Source organism: Carassius auratus, unplaced genomic scaffold (genome assembly GCF_003368295.1).
Source record: "Carassius auratus strain Wakin unplaced genomic scaffold, ASM336829v1 scaf_tig00036718, whole genome shotgun sequence".
Lineage (NCBI taxonomy): Eukaryota > Metazoa > Chordata > Actinopteri > Cypriniformes > Cyprinidae > Carassius > Carassius auratus.
Genome location: NW_020526335.1, coordinates 77,501 through 95,954, shown reverse-complemented (window position 1 = coordinate 95,954; position 18,454 = coordinate 77,501). Strand labels below are relative to the sequence as shown.

General features: G+C 39.0%; 1 protein-coding gene and 1 long non-coding RNA gene across 2 annotated transcripts in view; one reads left to right on the top strand and one right to left on the bottom strand.

The window, feature by feature from the left end:
- LOC113082688 (dentin sialophosphoprotein-like) overlaps positions 1 to 18,454 on the bottom strand; it is a 146,674-nt gene that overhangs the window by 50,773 nt on the left and 77,447 nt on the right. The gene's annotated exons all lie outside the window — the stretch shown is intronic.
- The window catches only part of LOC113082694 (uncharacterized), a 1,197-nt gene continuing 1,109 nt past the window's right edge, over positions 18,367 to 18,454 (top strand). Inside the window, exon 1 of the long non-coding RNA XR_003282821.1 lies at positions 18,367 to 18,454. This exon is cut by the window's right edge and continues 305 nt beyond it. This is a non-coding gene — a long non-coding RNA (uncharacterized LOC113082694).

Here is an 18,454-nt window from a genome sequence, read left to right as displayed (position 1 = left end):
CGCGCTGCAGCCAGGTGTACTTGAGCCTGAATGATATCGCTGCAGGTCTTTCTAAGGTTTTTTTTTTTTTTATCCTTTTGCACATTTTATTTAGGTTCAGTAGCTTTTTCTAGCTCAAGCAAATCCACTAACTAATAAAAGGATTTATTATTTTTCATAAGGTCGTATGTTGACTGCTGTATATAACCCCTTCATTATAGGTGTTGTTACCTCAGGGGATGAGGGGAGTCATCAAAAATATGCTATAATAAAGTACCGGCACCTCTTTTGGGCTACTTAAAGCACTGCCTATATTTGTAAAGCACTGCAGTTTATCTTTGGCTGCGATGGATGTAACTGAAGTGTTAGACGCTGTAGAATCTACATTCGCTATTGTATTTCTAATGTTATCTATTTTATTAGTGAAGAAATTCATAAAGTCATTACTATTAAACGTTTAATAGTACTGGTGTTTGGTTATTTGGGAAGTCATGGCCAAGTGGTTAGAGAGTTTGACTCTTAACCCTAGGGTTGTGGGTTTGAATCTCGGGCCGGCAATACCACAACTGAGGTGCCTTTGAGCAAGACACTGAAGCCCCAACTGCTCCCTGGGCGCCGCAGCATAAATGATGAACACTGCTCTGTGTGTGTGTTCACTGCTCTGTATTTGTGTGTGTGTACATTGGATGGGTTAAATGCAGAGCACGAATTCTGAGTATGGGTCACCATACTTGGCTGAATGTCACGTCACTTTCATTTGTCAATTTAGCCACTGTGCTAAATAAAAACCTTGGATTATTTTAGTTATTTTCTATGAGTTTGTTGATATGCTCGGCCCTAGCAGTTTTTAGAGCCTGTAGAGGAGATGTACATCTAATTAATCAAATTCTTAAATAATAACACAATTAAAAATATTAAATAAAAAAAAAAAACTTAAGCACCACATAACACTGAGGCAGGCATGCTCTCTTTTAACCTTTAGTGTGTAAAGCAATATTTATTCACAATTTGTGCATCTGAACATGCAGATTTGTTTTAAATCAAATCCTCTGCACTTCAGATTCCTGGAGAACCAAACAGAATCAAATATTATGATAAATAGCACGCTACTGTAATACAGGTAAAGAGGATAAACAGCTTTGAACCTCTCTGCTCTAATAAACAAATTTTGAAAATGTTTCTACAGATAAAGATGAAGTTTGTGAGTTTGTGAGTAGAGGAACGTATGTGGATTCCTAATGCAACGTGCAAACTAACAGCAGTTAGTTACTTATTATTTAGGGGTGGTGTTGGCGCAGTGGATAAGACAAATGCCTTTGGTGTGAGAGACCCGGGTTCGAATCCACTGTGACTTAACCCCTAGTTGTTCCAGTGGCATGTGACCTCTGACATATAAAGCAATTGTAAGTCACTTTGGATAAAAGCATCAGCTAAATTAATAAATGTAATTTATTTCAGCTTCGGTGCTGCATTGAGCTGAAACAAATAAGTGAAAAAAAAAATTATGTGCTTTAGAATATTCTTATAGCAAGCTATAACTGTGTGTATAAATTCCCCTTTCTCCCTAACGTTAACTGCTGCTCTGTACTAATGCAGACACGTTCATTTGGTTTGGCACTTGCGCTTCCAAATCTTGTTTGTGTACTGTTTTTAGACGCAGACTCTGAGGAGTCCCTGCAGCAGGTGTGTATTGTGCACTATTATTTTGGCGCTGCGTGCTACCAATATTAGTTGCCTGACTACTTCCTTCAGCTCCGCTGCTGCTGAGAGCTGAAACAAATAGAAGGGCTCTCGTGTTTCAGAGTATTCTTATAGCAAGCTATAACAGTGAGCAGGTTTTGCTCTCTCTCCGTTATCGGCTGCGCTGCATTGATGCAGACACATTCACATTTCACACAGACACATTTGATTTGGCTGAATTCTGCAGCAGATGTTTGTCTTGCATTATGGTCTTGGCGCCTCGTGCTACCAAGCATTAGTCTACCCAGCTATTAATTTTTCTTTCAGCTCTGCTGACGCTTGAGCTGGAACAAATCAGTGGGGGAGCTCACATCTTAGTAGATTCCTATGGCAAGCTATTGTTAGAGGCAAAGTCACAAATAGTGAAGGAACAAATAGTGGACTCTGTGGATATTTGCAACACACATTTGTCATGCAACATGGTTTTTGGCACTTCATGCTACCAAAACTATTTGCATAACTGGCCTAATCATTATTCTTCTCATCCCAACTGAGTTACTCTGAGCTGAGCTACTTTGTGAACGAGTTCACATGCAAGAGTATCTTTTATGGCAAGCTATTAATGTTCACCATGGTCAGCCTACTACATGTGATTGTTGCGGCGCTTTTGCTACCAACACTCACTTCACATGAATGGCCACAATATGTACCACGGCATACAGTAAGACTACATGACCAGCTCTCAAACATGAATCTGCACTAATGAAATCAAATACACATACGATAAAGTCAGTGGTTGTGCTGTGACTGATGTCGGCTATACTTGCTTGTAAAATAGAGTTAGACGCAACAGAATAATATATTTTTTTGTTGTTGTTTTTTTTTTACTGAAAGTGCTGCTCCTCTCTGTGCTCGCTGAACACAGCAGATACAGTGAGAGAGGCTAGCGCTTGGAAAGAGAGACCTCGCGCTCGTACGGCAGCACCAGAGAGTCTCAGAGACTGAAAAATGATTGTCAAAAAAGTCGCTAGACAAAGTGGCCAAGTTGGAAACTCCATTGCCCAGCGGACCGGCTTCAACCGTCTCGCAAGTTTTGATAGGCTATTACTTGTGAGGAGTAATCAATAAAGCGCTGTGGGTGGGGGGTGGGGGGGGGGGGGGGGTTTGGCATTGAGCAAGTCTGCAGAATGGTGAATACAGAGAGGATGAGCAAAGTAGCGCATTTTAAAATAAAATTTACTTTAATCAAACCACGGATCCATGATAAGTTTTGTGATACATTTCGCCACTAGTGTAGTAGCACTGATAACTTTGGGGGGGGGGGGTAAATTTATCCCCAACGGGGATAAAAATAATTAAGCAGAGGCAGGGATACATTGACCAGAAAGGGGAAAATCACACGCACGCAGATTTGCATTATTGATTCCCGTAGTGTGAAACGGACCTTTTCAAAGCTTTAAATCCATTAGCAAATTTATTCACTGTCCCAAATCTCTCCAAACACCACATGACACCCGCTGGTCAAAACTATTTATATACCAAAAAATAAAATAAAAAAAACTCTCTAAATCATGCATTTTACACAAACTTTTACAAGTCAATTGAAAGCGGTTTATTGAAGGTGTATTAATCTATTAAATGCAGTTAACGAATACATTGTATTTAACAGTGCAATTGCAGTGTACTTAGCCAAGAAAGTTGGTTTAGGGATAGGTTCAGGGGTTAGTAGCTATTACTCAATCACTGTAATGGCTAGGCCCATAATACTGTAAATATACATAATATATACATGAGGAAAAGGGATGTAAAATGAAGTGCATAACAAATCAACATAAATGTTCTTTCTTTCTTCCTGCTCTGCTACTGTTCAGACTCTCCTGTGCACTGCTCTGCACTTTGCTCCATTGCAAACATCTAAAACATGCTGTGCGCTGAGCATGTGCTCATGTGCTCATTGTATGAGTATTTATATAACGGTAAAATGTGATGGCAAAATATCACCAGGAAGTCCCCCACACACAGAAACAGTGTCAGAACCACAAGCAGGCACGGATTTATGGGTGAGCCTGACTGGTGGCCCACCCAATCAGGAGTGCATTTCCCAAAAGCATCGTTAGCCAACTATGGTCGCAAGTTCCGTCGTTACCAACGTAGTTCAACGATTTGGTGTTTCCCGAAACCATAGTTCTAACGGACATTCGCAAACTGCATCGCAAACTTGTGTCGTTGGAACGACAGCTCTCCACCTGTGGTTAGAGGCATAGTTCGTCGTTAGTTTGCTGTGTCGACATCATTGATTGCGCCACACCTGGGCTGTGTTCTATTCAGAGTTATCGACCCTATGCCCTAATTCCTTTAGACGATTTTACCATCCACTTTGAATGATTTAAAAGACTTAAAGTTGTGGTTAAAGTTTATTACCTAATTCGCCTTCTTTATTTTTATTACAAATGCATTTTGAAACTATATAGCAACGTGCCCCTCGCAATTATTCTCCCTTCGAAGTGCCCTCTGAAAGCATTCATCATGCCGATTGGAACACAGCCGCATCGTTTCGTTTGTGCGAAGAAACGGTGAGTTTGTCGAGTGAGTTACCTTTGTAAAAACATTCCAAAAGACATATTTGTCATATAACAATATTGGTAAAACAGTGTGTTAGAGGTTTTCACTTACATTAAATGTTAACACTCAAATCAAAGTAATTTTATAGTAAATGAATGTACCAAAATAAAGTAACAAAAATGTATAAATATGTGAGAGATTTTGTTGTTTTTACAGAATTATAAAATAGAATACTCTCTACAAATGTGTTTATGTACGTATGTATATATATATAGAGAGAGAGAGAGAGAGAGAGACAAACTGTCACAGTGTCTGGGTTGTGTACATCCTTCTGTGTATTTATACGGTCTGTCTGAGTCTGTGTGACGGAGTCCTTGTCTAATGTTGGATGCTATCCGTAGTCTTGCCCTTGCCGTGTGTTCTGTTCTGTTTCATGTTGTTTGGATACTCTGGTTTTGACCCTGCCTGGACTGTTTACCCCTTTGGATTTGCCCTCAATAAAACATCATACCTGCACTTGGAACTCTCCTTGTTTCCTGTATCACCGAACGTGACAGAAGGACTCCGTCACACACGAGATCCAGCGGTATGTCGGTTGATGCTTCTTCCCTAGCCACCGAGCGGGAGAGAAGCAATCGGTTTGAGGGAACCCTTCTGGTCGTGTTTCGCGGGACCAGGGGAGGTCGCCGAGGAGGGAGTGGACGAGAGTAAGCTCAGCATCGCTCTCCACCATGGCCCCCCAGCCTCACACCACAGTACGGGATGGCCGCTAACCCAGCGCCAATGCCCAAATTGGCCACCGGTCCAGCGCCACAGCACAAGATGCTCGCCGGCCCAGCACTACAACCCAAGAGGGCTCCCTGTCCAGAGTCATGGCCCAAGATGGCTGCTTGCCCAGCGCCGCTGCACAGGATTCTAGCTGGAGTCGAGTCAGGTTCCAGTTGACCCTCCAGAGTCAAGTCAAGTTCCAGTGAACTCTCCAGAGTCGAGTCAGGTTCCAGTTGATCCTCCAGAGTCGAGTCAGGTTCCAGTTGACCCTCCAGAGTCGAGTCAGGTTCCAGTGAACTCTCCAGAGTCGAGTCAGGTTCCAGTGAACACTCCAGAGTCGAGTCAGGTTCCAGTGAACTCTCCAGAGTCGAGTCAGGTTCCAGTGAACCCTCCAGAGTCGAGTCAGGTTCCAGTGAACCCTCCAGAGTTGAGTCAGGTTCCAGTGAACCCTCCAGAGTCGAGTCAGGTTCCAGTTGACCCTCCAGAGTCGAGTCAGGTTCCAGTTGACCCTCCAGAGTCGAGTCAGGTTACAGTGAACTCTCCAGAGTCAAGTCAGGTGTTCGTGGACCCTTCAGAGTCAGGGCTAGTCACAGCTGACCTTCCAGAGTCAGGGCTAGTCACCACTGACCTTCCAGAGTCAGGGCTAGTCATCGCTGACCTTCCAGAGTCAGGGCTAGTCACCGCTGACATTCCAGAGTCAGGGCTAGTCACTGGTGATCTTCAAGGACAGAGTCAAGTCACTGGTGATCTTCAAGGACTGTGTCAAGACACTGGTGATTTTCAAGGACTGAGTCAAGTCACCGGTGATCTTCATGAACAAGTGCCAGTCACCAATGATCTTCGCGAGCAGAGTCAGGCCAGCACCGATCTTCTGGAGTCCAGTAAAAACACCAGGGGATTACCAGAGCTTCGTCGTTCCGTTGGTCCAGCCGCACAGAGGTCTGATCTGCCCTGGAGGGCTTCCGCCTTGACCACACGGCTGTGGTGGTCTTCTGCTCCGCCCTGGGAGACTCCGGCCTCAACCACAGGGGTGTGGTGATCTTCTGCTCCGCCCTGGGGGAATCCGGCATCGATCACAAGGACGTGGTGGTCTTCTGCTCCGCCCTGGGAGGCTTCCGCCCGGACCACACGGTTGTGGTTGTCTTCTGCTCCGCCCTGGGGGAATCCGGCATCGACCACAGGGACGTGGTGGTCATCTGCTCCACCCTGGGGGACTCCAGTCTCCACCACACAGACGTGGTGGTCTTCTGCTCCGCCCTGGGGGGCTTCCGCTCTGACCACACGGTTGTGGTGGTCTTCTGCTCTGCCCTGGGGGACTCCAGTCTCCACCACACAGACGTGGTGGTCTTCTGCTTCGCCCTGGGGGGGGGCTTCATGTTGTTGTTTGTTTTTTGTGTTCACTCCTGTCCCTGTTCCCCTCTGTTAGTCTGGCTCTCCGTCCCTCCCCCTGAACCTCCTCCGGTCCTCCTCCCTCCTGGTCTCCCTTTTTTGTGTTACATTCTGGTGCCTGTACCCCATGTTTTTCTTTTCTGGCCCTCCGTCCCTCCCCCTGAGCCTCCACCTGTCCGCCTCCCTCCTGGTCTCTGTTTTGTGTCTGTCGTGGAGCGTCTGGGAGCCGCTCCGTAGAGGGGGGGTACTGTCACAGTGTCTGGGTTGTGTTCCCTGGGTTTCCACTAGGTGTCCTCCTTTCCCACGGTGTCTGTCACCTTATCACTTCCTGTTCCCTTATTTGGTCACCTTCCTCCTTGTTTGAGTTAACTGATTGTTCCCCACCTGTCTCCAGTTCCCTCATCATCCTTCTGTGTATTTATACCCGGTCTGTCTGATCTGTGTGACGGAGTCCTTGTCTAATGTTGGATGCTATCCATAGTCTTGCCCTTGCCGTGGGTTCTGTTCTGTTTCATGTTGTTTGGATACTCTGGTTTTGACCCTGCCTGGACTGTTTACCCCTTTGGATTTGCCCTCAATAAAACATCATACCTGCACTTGGATCTCTCCTTGCTTCCTGTATCACCGAACGTGACAGAAACAGTATAGACACTGTTTGCTAAATATTTTTTTATTTTTTTGTGTGTGTTTTTAAGTGTTCATTTAATGCATATCAGAAAATAAACCAAATATTTAGCAGATGTTATGTCAAATGGTTTAAACTGCAATGGTGGCTGGATGCTGCACAGGTGACAGGAGGTATGGGTGAATAAGATATCCTCTGTCTCCCAGCAGCCAGCTATCACCAAAGCCATGCACCCTCTTCAGCCACCTGCAAACTGCAGAAGTGACCCACACAAAAGAGTCATGTGTGCTTCCATCACCCATCCATCAGGCCATCACCCACCACCTCCAGATATTTCCAACATCATAATAATGCAGTGTAGTTAACAACTGAATTTAAAGCAATGTTTCTTCTTATTGCCCTCTGAAGATATGAAGCCTGATGTTAGAGGACCAGACTGGAGAGGGCCTGATGTTGGAGGCCTGAACTCTGAAGGCAAAGGCCTGGTTGATACACATGTATACCTCCAAGGATCATTCCATTGCAACAGGCCCCAGTATGGCCAAAACTTTCTCTTCCTCTGTAGGGAGAGGAGGAACTGTATTGATACCCCATCAGTCTTGTTTGCTTCCCTCTTACGTGCCGTAGCCCTCCGTTCTGTCACAATTGCGAAGTCCCTCCACTTATTCCTGACTTCTGGGCTTTGTTCGTATCCATAGCCAGCATAATTTATTTTTTGAGTGATTTCTGCATAGATTTTATTTTTGTCAGCATTTGTAATGCTGTTTTGCAGCTTTGAAAATAGCTGGACTTTATTATTTTCCCCCTCCTCCAAAAGAACTGCAATTTCCTGCTTTGAAAATTGGGGATTTCGGGTAATTTTCATTAACACGTGGCAGAATGGCAAGGAGACTTAAATAGGAAAAATTTAGCAAAATAAGCATCAGGTGTCCACAACAGTACACCACAGTTTAAACTGTGGTTAAATAGCCTATGAGTATTAGCTAAATAGCCTAAGAAATAGTATGTATATGAAATTGTGAAATTATTGACCTTGGGATCAGAAAAGAGCATATTTTTAACTCCGTGTGTGTATATAATGTATTGCAGAATAAATGAACGATTCGTTATTACTCGACTCCTACATAACATCATTTCAAAAGCGTAATTCGCGTCGAAGAAAAGAGAAAATAAAACCAAATTACTGAAGGTGGTGGTATGTGCTCATGTCTCCCGTCTGCCATTAGATCGAAGAAGAAGAAGAACGACGGCTCAAACCCAGGCGGCAAGGAAGTCGACCGGAAGTTGAAGTCGGCCGCGTGCCGCCATCTTGTAGCAGAACTTCACTTGCATTAGCATTCTCATTCATTCATTTTGGTGTCACTTTGACAGCATATAACTTTACATCTGAGGCGTTTAAAGACTCTGTTTGTCCATTATTTATTTATAAAGATACACAACAATGTATAAAGGGCTCCATTACCTTCTATGCCACATTATGGCCTCGTAGAAACAGTTTTTGTAAAAATAGGCTAACGATTGCATCATACCCATTCGACTCTCTTTCGCACAGTAGAGAAATTACCGTACAGACAGGAGGAGAAGCTCGCAGGCAATTAACTTAATATGGCGTACTGGCATTACATTTTAAAATACTATACAAAATAATTAATCAGAATACTTACTCCTTGTCACTCATGCCAAAGAACTCCCCGCTCAAGCTCGTCGTCTCTGCAAGATTAACGATGGCAGTTTGCACGCACAGCTACTAGAAAATTTACATCTGTCAGACAGGTTGCTGACGTCATCAAGCTTAGTTTGAGTCTGCGCGTCAGAAACGGAAGTGCTAAAAAACGCAAAAAAATGGGCTTCACTTGTTTCAATTGAGTTCCAATGGGGTCGCTGTGTCCATTTCTTTTACTGTCTATGCTCAAACCAGCGTAGTTTGAATGATGGATCTGCGACACAGGTACTATGGTTTCGGGAAACAGTCGTGAGTAGTTAGTTCGTTTCCATAACGATGCATCGTACTATGGTAGTTAATCAGGGAGTTACATCGTTGTATGGGAAACGCACCCCAGATTAATAAAAACATTTTTTTTTTATTTTAATAATAACGAATTAATAAATAATTTAATTTTAATAGTTTCCTGAGGACATTTAAGTACAGCAGCTACGAAAAATAGCTACAAAATAAAAACCGAACCATGCACTGTCAGCCTGTCACTTTAATTCAGCGCGTGCAGCACATCAGAAATAGACTCGGTGGAGAAATATATAAATATATCATTTCTCCACTGTGTCAGAAACAGCTGTGTTTTGTTTCATTGAAGAGATCAAATAAATTTAAAAAGCTGGAAGCTGCGGGGCAGGAAGAAACCCTTCACCTACAAACTAAACAGTTTATACACAATTCACACAACATTCTTATGTGCACCTCTAGCCATTTAACACAGACTAAACCTTACTAAAAGTGTAACAAAAACTTTGGACTGTAACTAATTTTTTTTTTTTAAACTAACATCATCCAGTCAGTGTTTAGATTTTTTTTGTACTAGAACTGCATGCAAATTAGCACATAATTCATTAAATAATGACTAGTTTGCATATCTAAACCAAACATTTTAGAAAACTTGTAATATTTTATTTTATTTTTATTTTTTGCAATTAGCAATATAGTCAATCAGGTGGGTAAGTAAGGCAATAACTTTTATTTTTATATATATTTTTTACCCTAATCTCCTGCAATGTCTCGCCCCATCTCATTAAATCTGCAGCACTGTCATATACTGGTGTCATATACTAGCAGAACAACAAATCTTAACACTTTGGACATTAATTTTATAATGATGATTTAAATTATAAATTTAAAAAAAGTGAGAAACAGCAGCTAAAGCATCATCACAGCACTGAGCTCAACAGGAAACATCAGTGTTCCTGTGAAGAACGTTTGACTTCAAGTTGTGAAATTCAAAATGTGAAGAAAAAAAAACACAGTGTGAAAACATGTGAAGGTGAAAGAGATTATCTAGTCAAAGTCTAGTCTGGTCAAAGGGCACCTTTGCATTTATTGTGTTGAATTAAAAACACTAAACAGTATTCTAACATACAATAAAACAGCTAGATTATAGCCAATGATTATATGCCAAGGATACTGTAGTGATGATCTCTACTTGCCAGATCAAAGTCCAGAGTCTGTGTGTCAGGTTTGGTTGAGGCAAGGACTGGATGCAGAGAAAAATATGCCATGAGAGAAAACATACTGGCCACTGCACTGAGCAGAGCAGGACAAAACAACACACTGGAGCATTTAACATCAAACTCACAGAGGACTGCAAAGACAAGGAATTAACCAGTAAAAAAAGGTAAAAAGAAGGGCAGGTTTAAGATAAACAGTGGCATACAGAAACAAACAAATCAAAAGCCATGTGCACAAAACATGACCCAAGAACATGCAGCCAACATGCTAAAACCATTCCTTTGCATGCCGATCCAGGCCAGCTGGCGCAGATATGGTTTAGTTTTCTACTGTCCCTTACGAAAGGAAAATATATTTACCAATATACTTCTTAAAACATATTGTGATATATTGTAATATATTATTTTCCCTTTTTATTTTCTAATATATTATATATTTGAATACATTTAATAATATATTGATGATACATATATTATATAATATATTGCTAAATATACAAATGATTGCCGCTTTCAATGACTTCAATTTGACCTTGGCATCCTGGCCAAATCTGGCCATTGGCCTCTGACCATATCTGCTGATTGGCTTCATCACTCTGTCTCCTCTCCATCAGTAAGCTGGTGTGTGGTGGACATTGAATTAGGAGTCAGTGTTTTTGTAAAAAAGTGTAGAAAATAAAAAGAGTTTCTAAACTCATTAATATGACTATTTTGTACTGTTTGTCTCCCTTCGTCTCAGACACACTTTCTCATCATGTTTTTTTTACAATAGATTAAAGAGTAGTTGGACAGGAAGAAGCCCTTCACACACAAAACTGAACACACATCTGAATTGGCTGCATGATGTTTGTCCACCAACAGATCAAACACATTTCTCAAAAACACAAACCACAGCTGCTTTCAGTTTGACTCAGAACATGAACGTTAGCAAACTGGTACCATCAGATCATACTCAGTTTAACTTTGTATTTAGATTTTTTTTCTTACACTAAAACTGTGTATTTAATAATAGACTACCATTTTAAAATCACTAAACTTTTGCTGTATTTCACCATGTAATATAGTTGTTTTTTTTTAATTCACACAATATTATTCACTTTTAGCTATTTAACCTGGTCAGGCCATTAATTATCTTATGCTATGAGCTTAAGCTATGATAAATGCTGAAAAATAAAGAATAATGTCACTTATTATGAACAGCTAAAGTCTTATTATGGGCCAGATGAAATATAAGATTGTATCATATGCAAATGAAGCGTAAAAACTAGGAGGGTCAAACTCTGTCGGGGGAGGATTCACAAACACATCGAGTAAATGTATGTCTTCTTAGATCAGACACAGAACAACTGAAGAAAATGTCTCACATGTTTGTTTTGTTCTGTTTGAACTCGTGGAGTCTTATCGGTAAGTTATAAATCTATTTTTATGAACTAATTTCTTTCCATTGTGGAGTAGTAAAGCTGTTGCTACTGTTCAAATTATTTTATCTTCATTTGCTTTTATTTATTAAATTAATCCTTATTGTGAAGAAACAGGCTATTGTAAATTTCCAGAAGAATTAAACATTTGTATGTTCTATCTGAAATGATCGTGTATTTATAATCAAAATAATGTAACTTCTCCTACCGTAAATATATCAAAACTTAATTTTCATTTAGTAATATGCATTGCTAAGAATTTATATGGAAAAATTCAAAGGTGATTTTTCTCAAAATTTGATTTTTTTTGCACCCTCAGATTCCAGATTTTCAAATAGTTGTATCTCGACCAAATATTGTCCGATCCTAATAAACCATACATCAATGGAAAGCTTATTTATTCAGCCTTCAGATGATGTATACATCTCAATAATAAAAAAGACCCTAATGATTTATTTTGTGATCCAATGTCAATTATTTGTGTTTATTTTGGCTTGTTTTTGCTGATTACTGTTTGTTATTACAAATGCTAAGACCCATTTCCAAAACGTTATTCACTTTTTCTAAACTCTTCATACAGTTTAAACTTTCAGCTTGTCACAGAAGTAAATTTCACATAAAAATGCATTACACTAATCAAACTAACTCATTCTTAATAACACTAGCAAAGCTTGTCATCAACAAACACACTTTGTCACTCAAAAAACATATTTCTCAGAATATTAATAATAGTAAGCTTATATATCCTGCATTGATTCAGTCCTGCACATATTCTGCAGATAACAAATCAGTTTAAACAGAAGTACTGGACACCACACGACTAAACTGCACCATTTCTCTGTGTTTGCCGGCGCATAGATGCTGTTCTCTGTAGACCTTCAAAGAAACGTGCTTAGGTTTAAATATTGGAAATTCACTAAAATTCAACAATTATGGGGCACTATTTATTTTGTAACTATAATCGCTTAACTTAATAATCAAATGTAAATTAAATGTCAGTGACAGTATTTGTCCATGTTTGTTCAGGTGTGTTTGGTGAGTCAGTGTCAGTGATGGAGGGTGATTCTGTTACTCTGAACACTGATGTCACTAAAATACGTGAAGACGAAGACGTACTGTGGAAGTTTGGAGCTGAAACGTCCCAAATAGCTGAAATCAGTAAAGCTGCTGGAATCTTCTCCACATCTGAAGGTACTGATGGGAGATTCAGAGACAGACTGAAGCTGGACAATAAGACTGGATCTCTGACCATAATGAACATCACAATTAAACACGCAGGACGTTATGAAGTACAGAGAAGTGGAGTCAAGTGGTCATCAAAAACATTCAGTGTTTCTGTCTATAGTGAGTAAAAAGGTTATTTGTTACTAAATTACATTATAAAAGGACTAAACATTTCATTTGAAAACTCCAAACATTGCATTTAAAATAAGATTGTTGATTAGATTTATTCTCTCATGTTTTTCAGCTCGTCTTCCTGTTCCTGTCATCAGCAGAGACTCTTCACAGTGTTCATCATCATCTTCATCTTCATCGCAGCAGAATTGTTCATTGTTGTGTTCAGTGGTGAATGTGGGTCATGTGACTCTCTCCTGGTACAAAGGAAACAGTTTATTGTCCAGCATCAGTGTGTCTGATCTCAGCATCAGTCTCTCTCTACCTCTGGAGGTGGAATATCAGGAGAAAAACAGCTACAGCTGTGTGATCAACAATCCCATCTCAAACCAGACCACACATCTGAACATCAGCAAACTCTGTCACACATGTTCAGGTACAGCAGTGCTGATATATCAGTGATTCTGTTCACATTCACGTACATTAATGTGTCTCTTCATCATCTTCTTCAGGTCCTCCAGAAGGCTCAGTTTCTCTGATAGTGTTGATTTCTGCTGCAGCTGGATCTCTGTTGATTTTAGCTGCTGTTGGGATCTTCTGCATCTTCAGGAAACACAGAAATACAGACCACGAGGGTAAGTGTTTCCTATTACTTTTTAAACAAGCATTATAGCAACTAATACACTGAAAATAAAATAAAATAATAATATGATCAGTCTGATATTTGATTTTGAAATACTAGATTAAATGCTAAACTAAAGACTAAATTTCACTATACAAAAAAAAAAAAAAAATTGTAAAAGACTTTGCTAAACATCTTGTAGGTTGTCTAATTTATAAATTGTGTCACTCTTCATTTATTTTATCTTAATTTATTTTTTAAATGGCAGCATTAAATATTAAATTGTTTGTATTAACGTTCGAACTGTGACACCACTAATATCACACATATTTGAAACTGGTTTAATATTATGTTTTGTTGTTTTAATCTGAAACAGTTCAGATCAGCGAAGATGAGATCACTTACGCTGAGCCGATGTTCTACAAAAAGCAACATAAATTGGTAAGATTATTTATTAATATTTATGTTGTCTATCTGTCAGTAGCGAGCACTGTTGGGAACGTTACTTTAAAAAAGTAATTAGTTATAGTTACTCACTACTTTTTCCAAAAAGTAACTGAGTTAGTAACTGAATTACTCTATAATAAAAGTAACTCGTTACCAGATAAAGTAACTATTTGCGTTACTGTTTAGAAAAAAAAAAAAGTTGCTAAATGTCAAAGAATTTTTTTTTTTTGGAGCAGTTTTCACAAGTCAGTTAAAATGAGTAGAACAGACAGGTGTTCATACATAACTTTCAATATTTATTGCACATCAACAGACAGCAATATCCTGCACTTCCAAGTAGCCTACTATATTTCTAAGAAAAGTGTTTTTGGCCACTATCTTTGTAGATGCGTGTGTCACATATTACATGTACCCATTACATGCACGTTCTTGCCTTTGACCACAATGAATTTGAAGTAGTGCTTATATCTCCACCTTGAAAATGCCAACTTTTCATCGGATTGTTCCTGACTCGCCATCTCTGCTGCTGCTGCAAATCTCGTGTGCGTGCGTGTGTGTTTGACGCCGCTGGCGTAAAAACACTGGCTCTGATTGGTTACCACGAAACACACGACTCTGCCTTAGCTAATCATAATCGCTTATCTCGTTATTAACGCACCTTCTCAGTCGCTGTGTGAGCCAGGGGTGCGTTCGGATTACATAGTTTATTAAATCAGTTAATTAGTTAGATTACCCCGTTACAGAAAAAATAACGTCGTTACCGGCGTTATTCCATATTTAGATATGTGTGAACATGTATTTTGTCCATATAATAATATATCACATAGCCTACATTACAACAACACTATTATAGAAGAATATGGGTAGCAAAATTCATTTTGAACTATGTAAAATATATGTATTTATTTATTCAAATTGACATTTTTCCATACGTATATGCAACATTTAGTGCAAAATGAACATTACAATTAAATTATATAATATACATTTACATTCCTATACTAGTTTTAATATGTTACTAGTTACTAGTTTTAATATGTAAATTAAAAACATATTTTAATGCTTTATAAGTTGCAAAATGTAAATGAAATTGTATTACCCAAATTAATTAGATATGTTTAACATGTCCAAGCAAAAACTGAGGAAAAATTATCATTTAAATGCCATTTTTCCTAAATACATTTAGACTTCTGAGACAAATGTGCAGCAAAAGGGTAGATTATTTAAATGTCTTTTGTTTTTCTTAAATGAATTGACACTTACACTTAAGTGTAGTTTGAATTGCATTAAATATGTTTTTAATTTACATATTAAAACTAGAAAAAGGCAAATGTAAATTATATAATTTTCATTTTAATTTTGCACTAAATGTTGCACATATTTATGTGAAATTTTCTATTTAAATACAGAAATACATTGCCATTTTGCATATTACATTTCAAAAAGATTTTTTTCCTTCCATACATTGTATCAGATCATCATTCAAATTAAAAACACTGACTCATGTGCTATAATATAGCTAACAATAGCGTGTGTATTAAGATTTATTAATCTGGTCTGTAAAGTAAGTTTAAAATGTGTTTAATAGGCTATCATTATAGGCTACATTTGAGTTTGATTTTGGTCCAAAAAATTACTAATTTCATGCATTACAAACCAACTCCAATAGATGAGGCTGCACCTTGCAGTAACCTACTGTACTTCAGTGAGAATTAAAATCCACTGCAAAATGAACGAGTGAAAATAAATGCAGTGAAATTAAAAATAAAAGAGGACTCCGAATGTTGTGTGTTTAACAGGAAAAAGACTGCAAACCAAGTAGGCCCCATGCCACTTTTGCAGTTTGTGTTTGCTGTTTAATCATTTGAATCAAACAAGCAGCTCCAGTAGCAGGCCTGATGAAAATATTAGGCTTAAAATCTGTCTTAAAAAATAGCATGTATAAACCTTAAATAAACAATTTAATAATCATTTAAAAAGAAATTCATACGAGATTACAATGTACCCGAAACTGGATGACTGGATGATTCAGCCGCAGGCGTCATTTTCTGTCGAGACGCGGGAATTCATTCTGCACAACCCTCACAATACATTTTTAATATTCTTTAGCCGTTGATTGAACATCGGTTGTACACTCGATGTTTTAGTTCATTATTGGATTGAATAAGTGCACTTGATAATGTCCACTATGATTTCAACATGATTTCAACACTTATCAATTTGAGCCTCAATTATATAATTTGCTAAAAATTTTTTTCCATTTAGTATTAGTATATCTTGTGTTATCATTGTATTTTGCATTTTATTTCAGAAAAATAAAGAGGATGATGACGTGGTGTATGCACCTATTACCACAAGAAGATGATCAAACTTCATTCAAAGCACTAGGAACCTCTTGCCGAGTCTATGGTTGAGTTTTGCAATTGGTGAAAATCACCATATTTAGTACTAATTTTGCCAAAGGAAAAAAAAGAGGAAAACACATTTTTACATAGATGACATAAGAACTTAACATATTTATTTACAGCAAAATATTTCAGCTACAGTTTTGCTCTATTTCCTTTGTATGATCACTATATTCCAGCAGACATACAGGAGAATCAAATGTGATCAATTAAAGATTGGTCAATGAATTGTAATATAAGCTTGATTTTGGTTTGATCTGTCTAGTGGACCAACGGCTTTTGCATGAGCATCTGTCTACTGGAGGTTTGTGGCCAATGTTGGTGTGTGTGAATAGTGTGTGTTTTTTTTTTTTTTTTTGTTTTGTTTTGTTTTGTTTCCATTCCTGCTCGCATGAAACTCACAGTGACTTCTGCTCTAAACAAAAGCACTTTACTGTGAAATACTGCATCTGACTGAAATGTGTTTCTTACATTACCTTATGCCAGTTTGCTAGTCTGCTTGTTTCCATCTCTAAAAAGAGTTAGCAAAAGTTTATTACCGTATTTTCCGCACTTAAAAGCCTTTAATTTTCTCAAAAAACGAGTGCGCCTTATAATCCGGAGCGCTTTATATATGAATCAAGGCGCTCTGTCAAAATGTTGACATTCCCTTTAGCACAGCTCCATCTAGTGGATGCATAACACAAACCCAGTCAAACGTTTCACTGAAGTATCTTCTGTTCTATGCGCTTTATAATCCGGTGTGCCCTATATACGAAAACAGTTCTAAAATAGGCCATTCATTGAATGTGCGCCTTATAATCCGGAGCGTCTTATAGTGCGGAAAATACGGTACATAAATTAACTACATTAGTGGTAACATGTGGGCAGGGGCAGACTGGCCATCTGGAGCACCAGGACTTTTCCCGGTGGGCCGCTGGCCAATGTGGGCCGGTGTCCTGACATTTTATCCTACCCTGTCAGATTTTCCTACCGGGGTTTACTGCGCACGCGCACATCAATATCGCGTCCTTCATCTCATGCTAAACATTGATATTTAATGTATCTGCATTACTGTAAGGGTAGGTTTAGGGTTGGGGTAGGTGTAGACTTTAATAAAAACGCAATCTTATTGGTAAAAAATAATATTTATTGTTGGTTTCCTGTAGCTGTATCCCTTCTAGCTACAACCGCGAATATAACACATAATTACTGTATTTGCAGTACTGTAAGGGTATGATTAGGGTTGTGGTAGGTGTAGACGTTAATAAACCATAACTTTACAGTAGCATTTTTCGTTGTGGAATTGTTCTACCCACTGTTTTAGTGGGAGGTAGGAAAATCTGACAGCGTAGGACAAATCGACAGAACACCGGCCCACCTGGTGTACACACACACACACACACACACACACACACACACACACACACACACACACACACACACATATATATATATATATAGAATTTCTTTTTTTTTTTAATGATGGAAATCATATTACATCTCTTTTCTACGCTAAATGGATGAGTGAGTCGATCGATTTTGTTTTCATGTGAGTGTTTTGCCCTCCCTCCCTCCCTCCCTGTTTAGTTTGGTCTACTCCATAGATACAGTCGGCATCATAGCTGGGGGCGTGTTGAGGGCGGAGTCGGCGTGTGTATCTGAATGACAAAAATGCACATATTGAGCGCTCATTCCCAGAGACACGTAGAACAATTTTAGTCTCTTTTAACTTTAATATCCATATACACTAATCCAAATCGATATTTGATTCATTTTACAGCCCTAATATAGATGTATTTATTCAAAAATAGCCAAATCCCGTGACGTTCTGCTTTATACAGCAAGTTCTATTTTTGACTGGATTCCACGATTCAATCGTTTCGCAAACACAGACGGGGTGAATTTATGAATGAAAGTGTAAAAGGTCTGACACAAAACTAAGTTGTTACGTGTCCACACGCTTTTTTTCGTGGGTTTATGTTCGACACTAGGCTAACGTTACATAGTTTTGGTTCAGGTATATATGCATGCCCCTTTCTGAAACAACCTTACACATATATAGGAA